The sequence below is a fragment of the Harmonia axyridis genome, chromosome 3 (assembly GCF_914767665.1).
Source record: "Harmonia axyridis chromosome 3, icHarAxyr1.1, whole genome shotgun sequence".
Taxonomy (NCBI): Eukaryota; Metazoa; Arthropoda; class Insecta; order Coleoptera; family Coccinellidae; genus Harmonia; species Harmonia axyridis.
This window is the reverse complement of record NC_059503.1, coordinates 28353683-28368793: the sequence shown is the minus strand read 5'-3', so window position 1 is coordinate 28368793 and position 15111 is coordinate 28353683.

Sequence of the window (15111 nt, the reverse complement as noted above, 5' to 3'; positions counted from 1 at the left end):
TCTCTACGCACAGACTGTCCGTAGTTTAATGTAATTTTAACTGAGGAATGGTTCGGCTTACTGATGACGGATTCGTGATCAGAATCTGAACCAACCCCGAATATTTCAAGTTTCAGGTAACTTGAAATATTCAGGGTGTCAAAATCCAACTACGGGTTCCTTGAATTAATAGGATAGTTGTATTTAGGTATAAAATAACAAATTTCAAGATCCATACAGAATTTCAAGCTGATCAGATGATCAGGACCAAAGGATGTTCAAAAAGAATATCGCAAATAAATGATCCAATATTTCCTTGACCACAAAATCGACAGAGTTAGGATTATACAGGGTGTTTCCTAAACATGCGGCAAAAATTCAGGGGGTTGTTCCTTGAACTATTCTAAGAATATTTTGTCCTTTGATGATTTTTGAAAAACCTATTTGTTTCGAAGATATAGGGGAAACAAAATTTCAGATAATAACATTTTATTATGAAAAATTAAATGAAAATTCAACTCAACCTACAAAAACTGTTGAAAATGACCACCTCTAGCCAGCATACAAGCATCCAATCTTCTCCTCATTGACTGCCGAACCCTTTCAAAAACAAATAATAATAATAATACATCACAAAACGAATTCAAATGAAAACCGTGTTTAATCTGTATTCCTTTACCATCTGCACTTATCAATTTTTAGTCAAAAAACTGGCCGTTTTTAGTAATTGGAATGTTGTTAAACAAATTTAAAAATAAATTGTACCTACTTAGTAAACACAGTGCGGTACGCATTTTTATTTAAACTATTATTAATTTTAAAAATATGAAAAATGTTGTTCGCCCTGTATCTTCGAAACAAAGAGGTTTTTCAAAAATCATCCAAGGACAAAACATGCTTAAAATAGTCCAAGGAACAACCCCCTGAATTTTTGCCGCATGTTTAGGAAACACCCTGTATATAGCGTCGGCAGAAACAACATTTTGAAAGAATACTTTATATTTGAGTTACAACAAATCGACTGATATGGCATTTTGTGCATATATAAAGTTTGAGTCCCAAACTTTTATCTTTCAGATTCAGCTCAAGTGAAAATATACAGGATGTTGAAGTTCCAGAATTAAATGTGATCTTTGTTGCATTCACATGATTATTCAGAATGAAATTAATTTTAGTCTGAAGTTTTCTTTAATTAAGAGATATAATCTTCAATTTTTTTTCTACTTCTAATGGTTTTCATGAAGTTATACCCTACCGATCATCAAGAACTGTACGAAATTAGCATAAATACAGCAATTAGAAATAATCCAACTATCCACTATTAAAATGCTCAATCATTTGTGAAAATAAAATGAGTCGTTATGATCTCTCACCATTTTTAAGATATTTCAAGTTGAATGATATAAAATCAGTGAAAAATTTAATTATGAATCAATCTCAGTTCAAGTAATTGTCTTCAACACAGCTAAGGCAATGTTGACACGCTGTTTTTGTATAATGAAAGTTATGGAGAGAGAGAGCTACATACAAAATGAGTTTTTTTGACGACTGTCACAGAATTAATGATTCTAAATAGCAATGTTAGATTTCTATCAAATATCATATTGGCTCTTGTTCATTACATCAATTGATAGATATAAAATGATTTTTCTGAAATACCTCAAATAACATAAAATACTTATAACTGTCTATATGAGCCGAATCTGGAAAAATGGTGAATGAAAAAAGTGTTTAACTTAATGACTTTCCTGTATATATAGTAGAATAAAAATTTATAAATATAATATAAACATATAAATGAAATGAGACCACTGAGATGAGATGAGGAAACGTCACTTGCGTTCAAGAGCTCCTGTAAGTGTTTCATAATTGTTTTTTTACTGTTTTGGATTGATAATGCAGTTTTTTGCGGATTTTCGGTGGATTCCTTGAAACCGTTCAGTAACTATCAAAACTCGTGTGGACGGACGCCATATCGAATTCCGCATATCTCCCAAGATGAGCTGAACAGAAAAAAACGAAAACGTCGAAGCAATCAACTGAGCGCATGCAGAACCCATCTCGGGCGAAGGAATCGCCATCAGCAGACCCTTTGGGATTGGTTATGGTAATAAAGCATCTACGAACCGTAGCCGAATAGCTTCAGTCTTAGATATGCGTGAAATGGTCTACCGTACATCGGGAAAAATTAAATGGACCTGCATTATATCCTGAGACGATGTCGCTCACGTCGATTGGATGGAATGGGAGTAAAATGAGTTTGTTTTCATCGAAGGATGTCGAATGGAGAATCAGATTGACATTAGAAGATATTTTACAATTTTTGGTTTGTACCTATTCTTCTTAATTTGGAAGAAAGGAAAAGATAAAAAAGACCCAACGAACTATCGACCCATAAACGTATTATCGGCAATTAATAAAGCGTTGGAGAAATTAATTCACAGAAGATAAATTTCGTAGAAGAAAAAAATACACATCACCAGTTTGAGTTTCGCAAAGAGCATTCAACGATTCATCAACTGGTACTACTAACCGAAAATATTAAGGAGCAAATGAACCTCTCTACAGATTAGTGCAATATTGTTGGACATTTAATAAAATGTGGCATCCAGGTCTGATATTCGAAATGAAGTTGATGACATTTCCAACCAAACTTAACAGATTAATACAATCGTACCTGGCAAATGGAAAATTTAGAGTGAATGACGATAGTACCAGGCCGACGCCGACGATTAGAAAAATTGAAGCCGGAGTTCCCAAAGGATCGATAATAGGACTGCTGCTTTTCAGTTGAAACAGTTGAAATCTACTTCGTTGGAACAACAGTAAAGGAAGAAGAAGCAGGAAACGTCAAAATCGAAAATCAGATGATAGAATGGAAAAAAGAAGCAAAAAATCTGGGGGTAATTCTAGATGAAAGAATCAACTTTAGCAAACAGACAGAAGAAAACAGAAAAAAGGCAAGGCAATTGCACAAGAGACTATACCCGCTGCTCAACCCAAAAAGTGAACTTTCCTCAGAAAACAAGATAAATAAATTACTAAAGAAATAATGACATTTCACAAAAAACTAGACGACTATGTTTTTTTTCAAATTGATAAGAAATAATTTCTTTCATATTCTGTCTGCTAGACCACAAGTTTCAAACATGTTTGAAAACAGCTCATTAATATTAATCTAAAAATGTAACAAACTACAGGTTGTTACATTCAAACCAATTGCCGCTAAACAATAAGTATTTTTGATAATAGTGTTAATTTAACTAATAAAGAATGTTACGCGTTACTTTATGAGCACATACAAATCTATTGTATTTTTGTCCACCCTGAACCAATTGGAATCAACATGTGATGCATTTTTGGAATCAATTCAGCTAGAATAATCGGAAAATTGAGACAAAATGGGTGTGTTCCATTTGAAAAAAATGACGGTAACGTCATTACTCGAAAGTAATTCACCCTGTATATTAGATTATTATTTTAAAATACGGTAAATTAAAATCCAAAATCCACATGTTTCAGAATTATTACTTAAAATGGTCTGTTTAGCTAAAAATGAATTTGTTCCACACTTTACGGACACAGTATATTACCAAGCATTACGTATGGAACAATTGAAATCCATAAAAAATTGCGAAAGTTTTTGCTCAACGAACTTCAGCAAAATTATAGGTGGCCGAGTTTTTTGGCCGGTATTCTTTATACGTATAACTCTCATCAAATAGTTTATGCAACTCAGTACTGCGGCAATAATTTTTTGTTCCTCAAAAAAAATTCACTCTATTAGTAGGAATCAATATCACTTTATGCATTTCTCCGTGCACTCACAAACATCTTTTTTCTTCACGAAACATTAGTGTTTTATTACAGTAAAAATAAACCAATATCACAATATCATGTTCTCCCGCGCGGAACAAAACGATTTTGAAAAAAATCGTTCGCAGGTTCCTGATCTATTTCGCTTTTTCGCGGATAAGTTCACACGATGAGACGGCACGATCTCAGAATTGCGGTCGGAGCGATTTGAGGATACCGATAGGTACCTATCTCTGCTTCTGTTGTTATTGCGCCGGTAATGACATCACGAAAAATTGGAAATTGAAAAATAGATGTATACGAACCGCGAATATATGGGCTGTATGAGGTTCCCATAGAGGTAGAGCAAGCCGACAATGTCTTATTTCGATATATTACCTCAAAAGTACAATTGTGTGTTGTCATAAATCAATGTTCGATGTTTCTGGTATAGTCACGAACGTGTAGTTCGGTAATGCACCACTTTTTGGGTAAAAAGAATGCCAATAAACGCCCGTTATATGAATAGTTGCGGCATTTTTCTCGAGAATTATCGAAGAATCATCTGGTTGTCAAAAAAAGTGTTTTTCATGATCTATTGAATAAAAACATTCATCACAATTCATTAATCCGTTTAAACCTACACGTAAATCCGAGGCCGCCGCCAGACATTTTGGCGCCCCGGCAAAATAAAATTTCGCTGCCCTGCTTTGCCTAATTTCTCTGGATTTTGATGGAGCCTTTGTTATTTCTTCCAGGCATCTTTTCAATCTCATATGAGAACGTATTTTTCAACTGAAAATCACCTTTTCAAAGGACGTTTTGTTGAAAGTACGACGCTCTATAAGTCTATAGTTAGAAGACAATTAACGTAGTTTTTGAAGGTGTATATTGAGGGATTCATCAAGCCTAGTAGCTTGATATATTAACCAAATACTTAACTTGAAAATCAAGCTTGTGAAAAATTACATAATTGAGCTTAACTTGACTTGATTTTAGATATTTATTGCTTGACTTGATATCAAACTACTTGATATTACTTGAGCTTGATATGCACGCGTCGCATGGCATATATTTCTGCTATCTCGTATGCGCTTAGACTAAATAAGGGGATTTCTCGAGCGCCGTGATACTGAAGCATTTGCCAAAGTGACTTTATTAGTAGTTTTCTCACATTCCCATGAAATCTATTGGTTGATTATGGTAATTTCAGAAATATCTTTCCAAACTTGACCAAAATGGCCAAGGATTTTCATCAACACCAGCACTTCAGCTCCTGTTGAAAGACAATTTTCCAGAGCTGCTCTTACAGTTACAAAAATCCGCAATAGGTTAGGCGACAAATCTATAAGATGCCTCATGTGTCTTAGATCCTGGATGGAAAATTATGAAATCAAACAAAGCCTGGAGTTTTGTCAATATTGAGAAACTTTATTTTTTTATTATTTTGATATGATTTATATTGATATAATTTATGTTTCTATTTCAAAAAATTGATATTTCAGGTTTTTTTATAGATACAATAAGTTCAAGAAATGAAAGTGTTTTTTACAAGCTTTCTTCTCATTTCATCATTTTTGATGTGACACTACACAAAAAATTACTAATAATCAAGTAGCCTGATATGATTCAAGTACTTGCTAAATAAATATCAGACTTGACTTGAGATCAAGTCAAAGTGAATCCCTAATTTCTGCCTCAAAATTCGCAACGAGCGCTCGAAAACACTGTTATTTCCTTTATTGTTTTTGCTTCTGTTTTTTTCATTTTAAATTTGCGATCAAAATTAACACAATTCGATTTATATCTCTGAATGAAACTCTAACCTAACATCCGCTCAACTTCGAGTCAGAAAACCTCGATAGCAGCGGCTGTTACTCGCGAATTGATATCCACCTGATTAATTACCGTCTTCGGAAACGCAGGTGGCGCAAAGAATTATTCGAAAGAAATAAATTATTCCCGCAGACAGAACAAGCGAAATCGGTAGCGAGTAACAGGTGTGACAGAAGTAGGTCGAACTCGGTGTAATGGTGTCCGTAGAAAAGACCGCGTATATACGTAATTAGTAGTTGGAATGCACCCTTCTGACGCCTGGCTACTTATCTGTTCCGCGAACGATTTGACGTTTCATCCGCAATTAACGATTTCAGTTTCTGTGTATCTGATCTATGAGGTAATCTGTAGGATACTTTATGAGATTAAAGTAAAATCTCAACTAGGAAGGTTCATAAGACCTTTAAAATGCTATTTTGAGTACTATCTATGTCTTGGTCTGTTTTTGGAATCATTAAAATCTTATCATTACCATTCAACCTCCCCTTCATCATTTTTGAATCTTTCAGCCTTAAAGCTGTGTCTCCGCAGTTATGGAATCGTGTTCCAACAGAAATAGTCCAAAAGAGGTATTCTACTAGCTGCAGTGGCCATTAGTGACGCCAGCTTTCAAAAACAGGGGTGGCCAAGAGGGGTCCAAATTTTTTTGGGGAGCCAAAGTAAAGCGAAATTATAGTTCTGCTAATCTTTAAGCCTTAGTATGTCATTTTTTAGGGAGGGGGCAGTAAAATTTGAGGGGGGGCGGGCCCCCCTGTCCCTTCCCCCGGCGTCACCACTGGCTAGCTGGAACAAATCTTAATATGTGAGTCCTTATATTTTTTCTCGAAGCTGTTCTTCAGATATCTTTCCCCTCTATTTCCCATCCCTATTCCTATTTCCTCCTCCTCATCCAATATTCAGTCAGGAGTAATTTAAATTTTTGTAAAGATTTCTTTTATGTAGAAAATTCAAATTGGTATAATATTGAAGGGGACAGGAACAGGAACACATTGCTTTGGGATATGTTCGCTTATAGCACTTTGTTAAAAAACTTTTATCCAATAAGAGTTTCAATAATAATAATATTTTTCAAGTTCAAAATTAGAAAACGAGCCACAAAGAGGCGAGTTTTTGAATGAGTCTTCTGTACAAGTATTATATAAAAAACATTATTTACTCTAATTCATTGAATTTTCATTGGAAATAATGGAATATTTCCTTTACAAGAAGCATGAGTAATATGCATGGTAACAAAAATCCCAGTCGAAGAAGAGAATTTTGGACCTGATTTTCATTGTGTTTTTTCGATTTTATCAACAGGAAAAATCAGATGCTGGAATAGTATTTGTCAAGACTATTTCATGAGACTAAAGTTACTTGTTATAAAAAGTATTGTAATTTTTGTGAAAACAACTGTCGAGTTTTAGCGTGGAGAGACTCCTCAGAGTAATAAACATTGATAGAGGGAGCATATGTGATTTTTAGTAAGCCTATTTTGTCCCCAACATGAACTATCAAAATGACATGAAGCGAATGGAAATGAAAACACATCAGTGATACGAAATTTCACGCAATTCGCGAGTTTCTCCACAAAGAACGCACTCCTTATGTCCCAAAGTGTTTCCAACGTTTCATATTAAATCAAAATATATTGAAATAAATACCTGAATATATATGAAATCCAGAAAACAAAATTCAAGCGCGTCAAATGACGTGAAACAACCGATGACACTATAGGAGAGGCGAGAGCAAAGGTTGCCAAACCTTGGATTTCAGCAGGTAGGTACAGAAAATAATAAATATTCTGCTTATTTATAAATTCGACGATTAGGAAAAATATCGGATTCGAAATATTCAAATTTGCATATTTAATCGGGAATCACTCAAATGAATATTTTTCATTCAATATAATATACATTCAGAATGATATAGTAAAATTGTGGATTTGAAAATATATCACAATCCGACAATCACCCAACATCTCACCATGTTGGGGACATGAAAAAATTGAGTATACTATCTCTATCTATGTTTATTACTCTAGGATAGACCCGAAAAAACTGCAGACAGGTGCAGGCAGATTTTTTTCATATAAGCCTCGTTTTCGAGATATTACTATACTATCACTGTCAGCTGGTCTTCAGTGCAGGTGTTATGCAATAAATTGGCTTCAATTTTTTTCACGGAAACGAAGCTAGATATAAAAAGAAAGTACAGAAAACCAAAAAATTATTTGATCAATCTCAATAAATAAAAACCCACAAAAAAGTCAGAGGCGTACTATTTTCCCCAATGTTGTTTGCTGTCTGTGCCCACTGAGACGTCACTGGACCTACTAATTTAAATATAGTGAGGGCCAAATAAGCACCTTATTACTTCAAATTAACTCACTAAATTTCAACCAAATCTATTCAAGAATATTTGCGAATATTTCCCTCCTGTCAAAAATTCTATATATATGGAGAACAACTATCGAAAATTACAGAGATAATTGCATTGTAGGAAGCGAAACAGCACTGCGATAATTGTTCTGTTCATAGATGCATAGTTTCTATGCATCTTACACTGTTCGAATCTATGGCAATTCCATTCTACATCAGTTTGACAAGTGATGTAACAGTTTATTCGGGAAATATTCCCCCGAATTACACTCGTGCATCAAAATGACCGGATAATTTTGCATTCCAGCGTGTTTTCTTCGAAAAACTGCATTCGGTCATTTTCATTTTTGGAGAAAGAGCCCTCCACTTTCGGTGTCGGGATCTTCCTCCAAAAATGAAAATGAACTCATGCAGTTTTTATGACAACACGCTGTCATGCAAAATTATCGGTAATTTTGATGCACTTGTGCAATTACTTACGATAATTGCATTGTAGGAAGCGAAATAGCACTGCGATAATTGTCCTTTTCATAGATGCATAGTTTCTATGCATCTTATACAGTTCGAATCTATGTCATCTATGGAATCTATGTTACTTTGACAAGTTAACAGTTTATTCGGGAAATATTCCCCCGAATTACACTCGTGCATGAAAATGACCAGATAATTTCGCATTCCAGCGTGTTTTCTTTGAAAAACTGCATTCGGTCATTTTCATTTTTGGAGAAAGAGCCCTCCACCTTCGGTGTCGGGATCTTTCTCCAAAAATGAAAAGTTTTTATGACAACACGCTGTCATGCAAAATTATCGGTAATTTTGATGCACTTGTGCAATTACTTACGAATATTTCCCTCCTGTCAAAAATTCTATGTATGTGGAGAACAATTATCGAAAATTACAGCGATAATTGCATTGTAGGAAGCGAAACTGCACTGCGATAATTGTTCTGTTCATGGATGCATAGTTTCTATGCATCTTACACAGTTCGAATCTATGGCAATTCCATTCTACATCAGTTTGACAAGTGATGTAACAGTTTATTCGGGAAATATTCCCCCGAATTACACTCGTTCATCAAAATGACCGGATAATTTCGCATTCCAGCGTGTTTTCTTTGAAAAACTGCATTCGGTCATTTTCATTTTTGGAGAAAGAGCCTTCGGTTTCGGGCTCTTTCTCCAAAAATGAAAATGAACTCATGCAGTTTTCATGACAACACGCTGTCATGCAAAATTATCAGTAATTTTGATGCACTCGTGCAATTACTTACGATAATTTATAAATACCTATCGTATGTTTCAAACTTCAACGCCCTGTATCTCGGAAACCAAGCACCTCCGGACATATGTTCATAGAACCTTTTTTCCTCAAAACGACCTAACGAATAACCCCCTGAAGTTTCATACCTAAGTGAGTAACCACCCTGTATAACGCAGTTCGTCCCGCACCCCCTACCGGAATCTCCGCGAAGCATCGATCTGGTCCCGGCTTATCATTCGATCTGGCACGGATCTCGAAGGACCAGCCGCCGCCAGCCGCCTCCCAGTACCAACGTCATGCCTCCACACCGTTTTTTCTGCCATCCTTCGGCCTTCGAATCGTGAGAAACTAATAAAAGTCTAATTCAATACGCAATCGTCTTGAGGCGTCGTCGTTCGCACGCTCGCCATCACGGTAGCGGCCGTAGCCATCGATCTCGCCCGAATAATATCCCCCATTTCAATTTGCCATCAATTTTCTCGCCGTCGCCTCAGTTTTGCGTGTATCCACTCGAATTGCCCGCGGGATCTTTTTTCCCATCGTCTCCTCCTCGCTGATGCCGTCGCGGCACGGATTGAATCCGCGCTAAAGGACGTGCCACGAGGACGGATGTGATGTTCGGAGAGAAGTCTGATAGGCGGGCGGAACCTTTAAGGCTTCCGACGCGGAAAATAGATTTCCTGAGTCATTCAGTGTTTTTGAAAGAATTTCTCACCTTACTTCATTTTTCCTCAATTTTTTCTGCGTTGACCTGGTTTGATTTCTTCTTCTTCTACATATTTTAAGCCGGTGGCTTGTATTTCCCAACTATTTATGTCTCTTGGGAGATTGACGTCCACGGGTCCTTCCACCGTTTAGGCGGTCTTCTCAACGGTCGACTTGTTTCTGGATTTCCATCCCTTGCTATTCTGGCAATTCTTTCTTCATCCATCCTTTCCACATGGGCATTCCAAAATCTTCTTCTATTGCGGCCCCATCGAACTATATCTGGAACTTCACACTCTTTATTTCTCTTTTTATCTCGTGATGTTAGTTTGATTTGATGATGATATGTATGAAAAAAGTAAAAATATGCTGTATTAGATGTTGAATGAGAATTAGTATGATTTAAAAGATGGTATATGAAGAAATGAATAGTAAATTTTTGATAGTTTTCCTTCAACTTTCGAATTCCACAATTTATGTATAATAAAATTATTTTAGAAATTTGCCAAATTCCTTCTTTAGTTCTTTAATAAATGATGAATTGAATATTTCTTATTGCAATTAAACTTCTTCGTCTATTCTAACGGTGTTAGATCCGGACTTCTCGCTGACCACGAAAATAAACCAAAATTATAATCAAATTTGGTCAACTTAAAAAAAAATTTATGAAAGATGAAGTAAGGTGAGAAATCTTTTAAAAACACAAGAATTTAAATATCTCGTAAACTGTTGATTTTTGGTTATCACTATATATGTTTCAAACGGAAGGAAATGAGCCATACTAACACGTAATCTGAGGTTTACGTCTTATTTGGAAACACCCTGTAGATTTGAGCATTTATTACAAAATTTACATAATACACTATAATCAATCAAACCAATCAAATTTTATTGTTAACAAGTAACATAAACTATTATTCAGGATTTTCCTTTCATATGACTTATAGAACTTGGTAGAATAGTTTCGAAAAAGATTCCAACAGTATTGAGTTATTATGTGAATATCCCATCGTCCTTGATATTGATCTTCTATAGTTTCAAGTCCTGATGTAATCTTCCGCCTTATTCTTCCTTATTTTTATCCCTCAAGTTTTCTGGAAAGCGATATCTATAGACGTAGTGAACTTTTATGCTTATCTTAGAACAGAGAATTTTCAAATTTGGATGCATAGTTTCCACTTATTCTACGTGATTCTCTGCTTTATGATTCCCAGAAAAATTGTATTTTACTTGAACAAAGAAACATCAAGCGGTAGATTCAGTGACGTTAATTGATGTAGTGAATTGTGGATCTTGAACCAGTTGCCTTCAGATATAACGGCTTTCAGTTTTTCCGTATCGATCACAGGAAATAAAGCTAATAAGTAGGTACCCAAAACAATTGTCATGCCGATTTAAAGTTTCATAAAAGGCTTCATCAGCGCCAATATGCAAAGCCGAAATTTCAGGGCCGCCGCCAGACGTTTTGGCGCCCCGGCAAAATAAAATTTCGTCGCCCTGCTTTGCCTAATTTATCTGAATTTTCGTTGAAGGAGCCTCTGTTATTTTTCCCTCAGGCATAATTCAGTTTCATAAGAATTCGTATTTTAACTTAAAATCACCTTGTCAAATTTATCAAAGGTCGCGTTTTGTCGATTTCATCAAAAATGTCCTGCATACTTAAAAGTACAACGCTCTATAAGTTTATAGTAAAAACACGACGTGGCTCTTAAAGGTTCATTTAAGTACCAATTTGTATATTCATAACTATAATTGATAGTTGAGAGCACCTATTCGATTCGAAAACATTGGCCGTTGGTAATTTCATTATTTTACAACAAAGAGTGCTATTTTTTATTTTTATTTTAAGTAAGAAAACATTTTTGTGTCAGAAAATATTTCTTGTTCCATTAACTGACTGCGCCCCTAAAATTTGTCGCCCCGGCAAAATGTCCGGTTTGCCGGTCCTGGCGGCGGCCCTGCGAAATATAGTTATTTGTTTCACTAGGCAGCAAAGTAGTAGATTGAATGCCACGGCTGATAGTTCATAGCCGATCGTAGCTTGCTGATTATCATGACATCTCTTGAAGGCAAATTTATGTAAATCGAGTGGTAATATTTAGCTCCACTGTCCAAAGGTAACGTCATTGTTTCGGTCCGTTCTTTCGATACTCTACTCTAAAACGACGAAAATTTACACAAAATTATAGGACACCTCCACAAGTGAACAATTAATGGAATGGATACCTTGAGGTCGTTCGGACGGAAAAATTAAAATCGATTGCAGTGACGAAGCGTGAAAAATCGTTTCTACGTGTTTTTTGCAGTAGAATAGAAATGTGCAATAAAAAATAGGGATTCTCATTTGAGATTCCAAAATTGACCCCGTCTTCCCACAAGGGTGAAGTAAATGGAAGGGATTTCAGACTCCCACCTCAAAACCGTGGAGTAAGATTTGAACTTCTGAGCCGTGTTGTTCAGTTTGTCGCACAAAAATCATGCTAAAGTCAAGGGTCATAAAAACAATTTTTGGTCCTTCAAGCCGGATGAGGTTAAGGAATTACGATCCTTATCTCATCAAACAAACCAGAGCCACATATCAAGAATCCCAGGGAGCATCATAAGCCTACTGGGAATAAACCAGCGCCCGTGAGCACCATCAACATTTTATGCGAAATATTTTTCCGTAAGATATTTCCTTTCAGAAATTTCTGATTGATTCAACTTAAAAAAGAAGGCATTCATTTCAAGAGAAATTCCAGATGAAGCAACGAAAATAAGCTACCGAATGAATTATATTGATTTGAAGAATCATTTATTCTACCAGTTCGTGAAAGCCATGATCTCCTTCAATCTCATGTCTAAACCTTCAGCAAGACAGTCCATCGACACCACCGACCTAAACATCCTATACATGCAAAAAAATAAACAGATCTCGATATAGTCTCGCCGAGTCGTAAAAAATCCGTTTCGCAATGGTTTCGTGTGATTTGAGCCCGAAAAGTCGTCTAAGTTGGGACGACCAGTTCGTTTCTGTCCGAGACTGTCCGTCTGTTAGCCGGTGAACGAACTGGTCGTCTCCACATGTGCGTAGTGAAAAGAGGTCTTTCTTCTCCGACGATTAGACCTTAATTAACGGGGAAGGGAAGTGTAAATGGACCGTGCTCTCTTGCAGCAGTCAAAAAAGTGTCTGCGAGCTTTGACTGATAACGGGATGCCCAGTTAAATGTTGCGAAAATTGCAATTCAAAGGATGCTTTATTTTATCACGGTGACGGATGTTTTTGATTGATAGGCATGTCGTTGAGAATGTCTCTGTGTGAGATTTGAAGTGATTGATGTATTGGAAACACGTGAAAAGTGATGAAATGTCGATTGTGCGATACCTACATGTCTCGTCTAGGCTATAGAGCGGAAAAACATACGATAGATGACGTTTGACGTTGTTGTTAGCTGATAGATCAGTGAGCATTCTATGACCAGCTGATGCTGAGAAAACTAGAAGTAATTCTTATTATATTGCCTGTTGAATGTCTTTGATGTATTTAACTACGAAAAAACTACAGGCGGAGACTCATCTTTTTGAGGTTATTTATGCTGACCACACCTTAGAATTGTCGCTACAGACGAAGAAAGAATAATAAGCATAATGAATAAATTACAAAGCTATAGTAGAGAATATAGTTTAAAGATAAACAAACAAAAATAATGATAATCGATTGATTGAATGATATATAATGATAATAAAGTTTATTTTCACAGTGAACATTTATTCATGAATGTTTTTCCTGAAATGATGTTGAAAAGTGCTTTAAGTGTTTCACATCCTGGACTTCTATTATATCGAATAACTATTGAGTGGGAAAAGTACACTTCTTCTTCTGGATGCTTTTCTAGACCCATTTTTTAATAACTTCCAGAGGTTTTATCTCACCTCCTCATATGACAGCTATTTTGAGTTCAACTTTATGAAAAACTTGTTTTACGATAATGTTTAATTTTTAAAGTTTAGGCCTTTTATCTTATTGTCGAGGTTTCTTACGTACTAAGCCCATCTTAGGTGTTTAACAATGGTGGTGATTCACAAAAACTTGTTCCTGCAATCTTCGTTTTTCTTATTCCTCTTTCATTTAGGATGTAACCTGTTGTTCTTCAAGGCGTCTCTGTTGAAGTAGAGACCCAGCTTTCCGACCATCTTTTCCTTGGTCTTCCTGCAATAATAATGTAAATAATATTTTTGAGTGTAAGAGCTATAGACCATATATTTCGTTTTACCACTATTGAAGGGCATCATCGGCAGACCAAATTGCATCATTAGACTCCTATATTTTTAGTGAACCATTCACGAAAATAAGAAGAAGGATAGATTCTTAGACTGTTTTCTGTAGAACTCCGTAGGTCACGATCTCCGGTGAACGTCTGGTCTGTTCTTTATAAAAATATTTCATCTCACTTCATCCTTCATCTCTTCAATAATGTTGAGCAATGTTGTGCTTATCACTTTGGCTCAAGAGTACATTGGGAAATTCTAACAAATCAGAGATTTCGTCTACCTCTTGGCATCTTTGAATCACTTCTATTGATTTTCATAAATAAAGAAAGGTTATTGGTTATTGATCTTTATGTTGACTTTAGTCTGACAGATTCTCTTATGTTGGCTAACAATCATTGAGCGAGTGGTATTACAAATGTACCACCAGTTGGATCTGCAGACTGAATTTATATAAATTTTTGATATGAAATTCTGTAATTTTGTATTGAAATTTGCTTGTGTCAATATTCAATTTGAAATTCAGTTAATAGGATTCACAAGAATTAGTTGCACACGTGAATAGTTTTCAAACTTTTATAAGTGAATGAGCCCTTGATTCGGAATATGTTGGTAGTCTTACATTCAAGAAAAAATGATCCGATATAAGATTCTCCGCAATTTGGATCATGAGGCTCAAATGGTTTCAATTTATATGAATCAATACTTCAATAATATCCAATCAATTTGAAATTTCAGAACAGAATTCCAATTGTCTTTCGAACGTTTACAGCTGGAAGATATATACCTGTTAGTAAATAATTCTATTTTTCATTTAAGCATCTGACAAAATGTTTTCAAAGAGCATGTTTGAAATTCAAACATTATTTCATATTATTCAATTCATAATGGAAAATAACTGGGATTGATTTCGTTCAATTTAGATGTG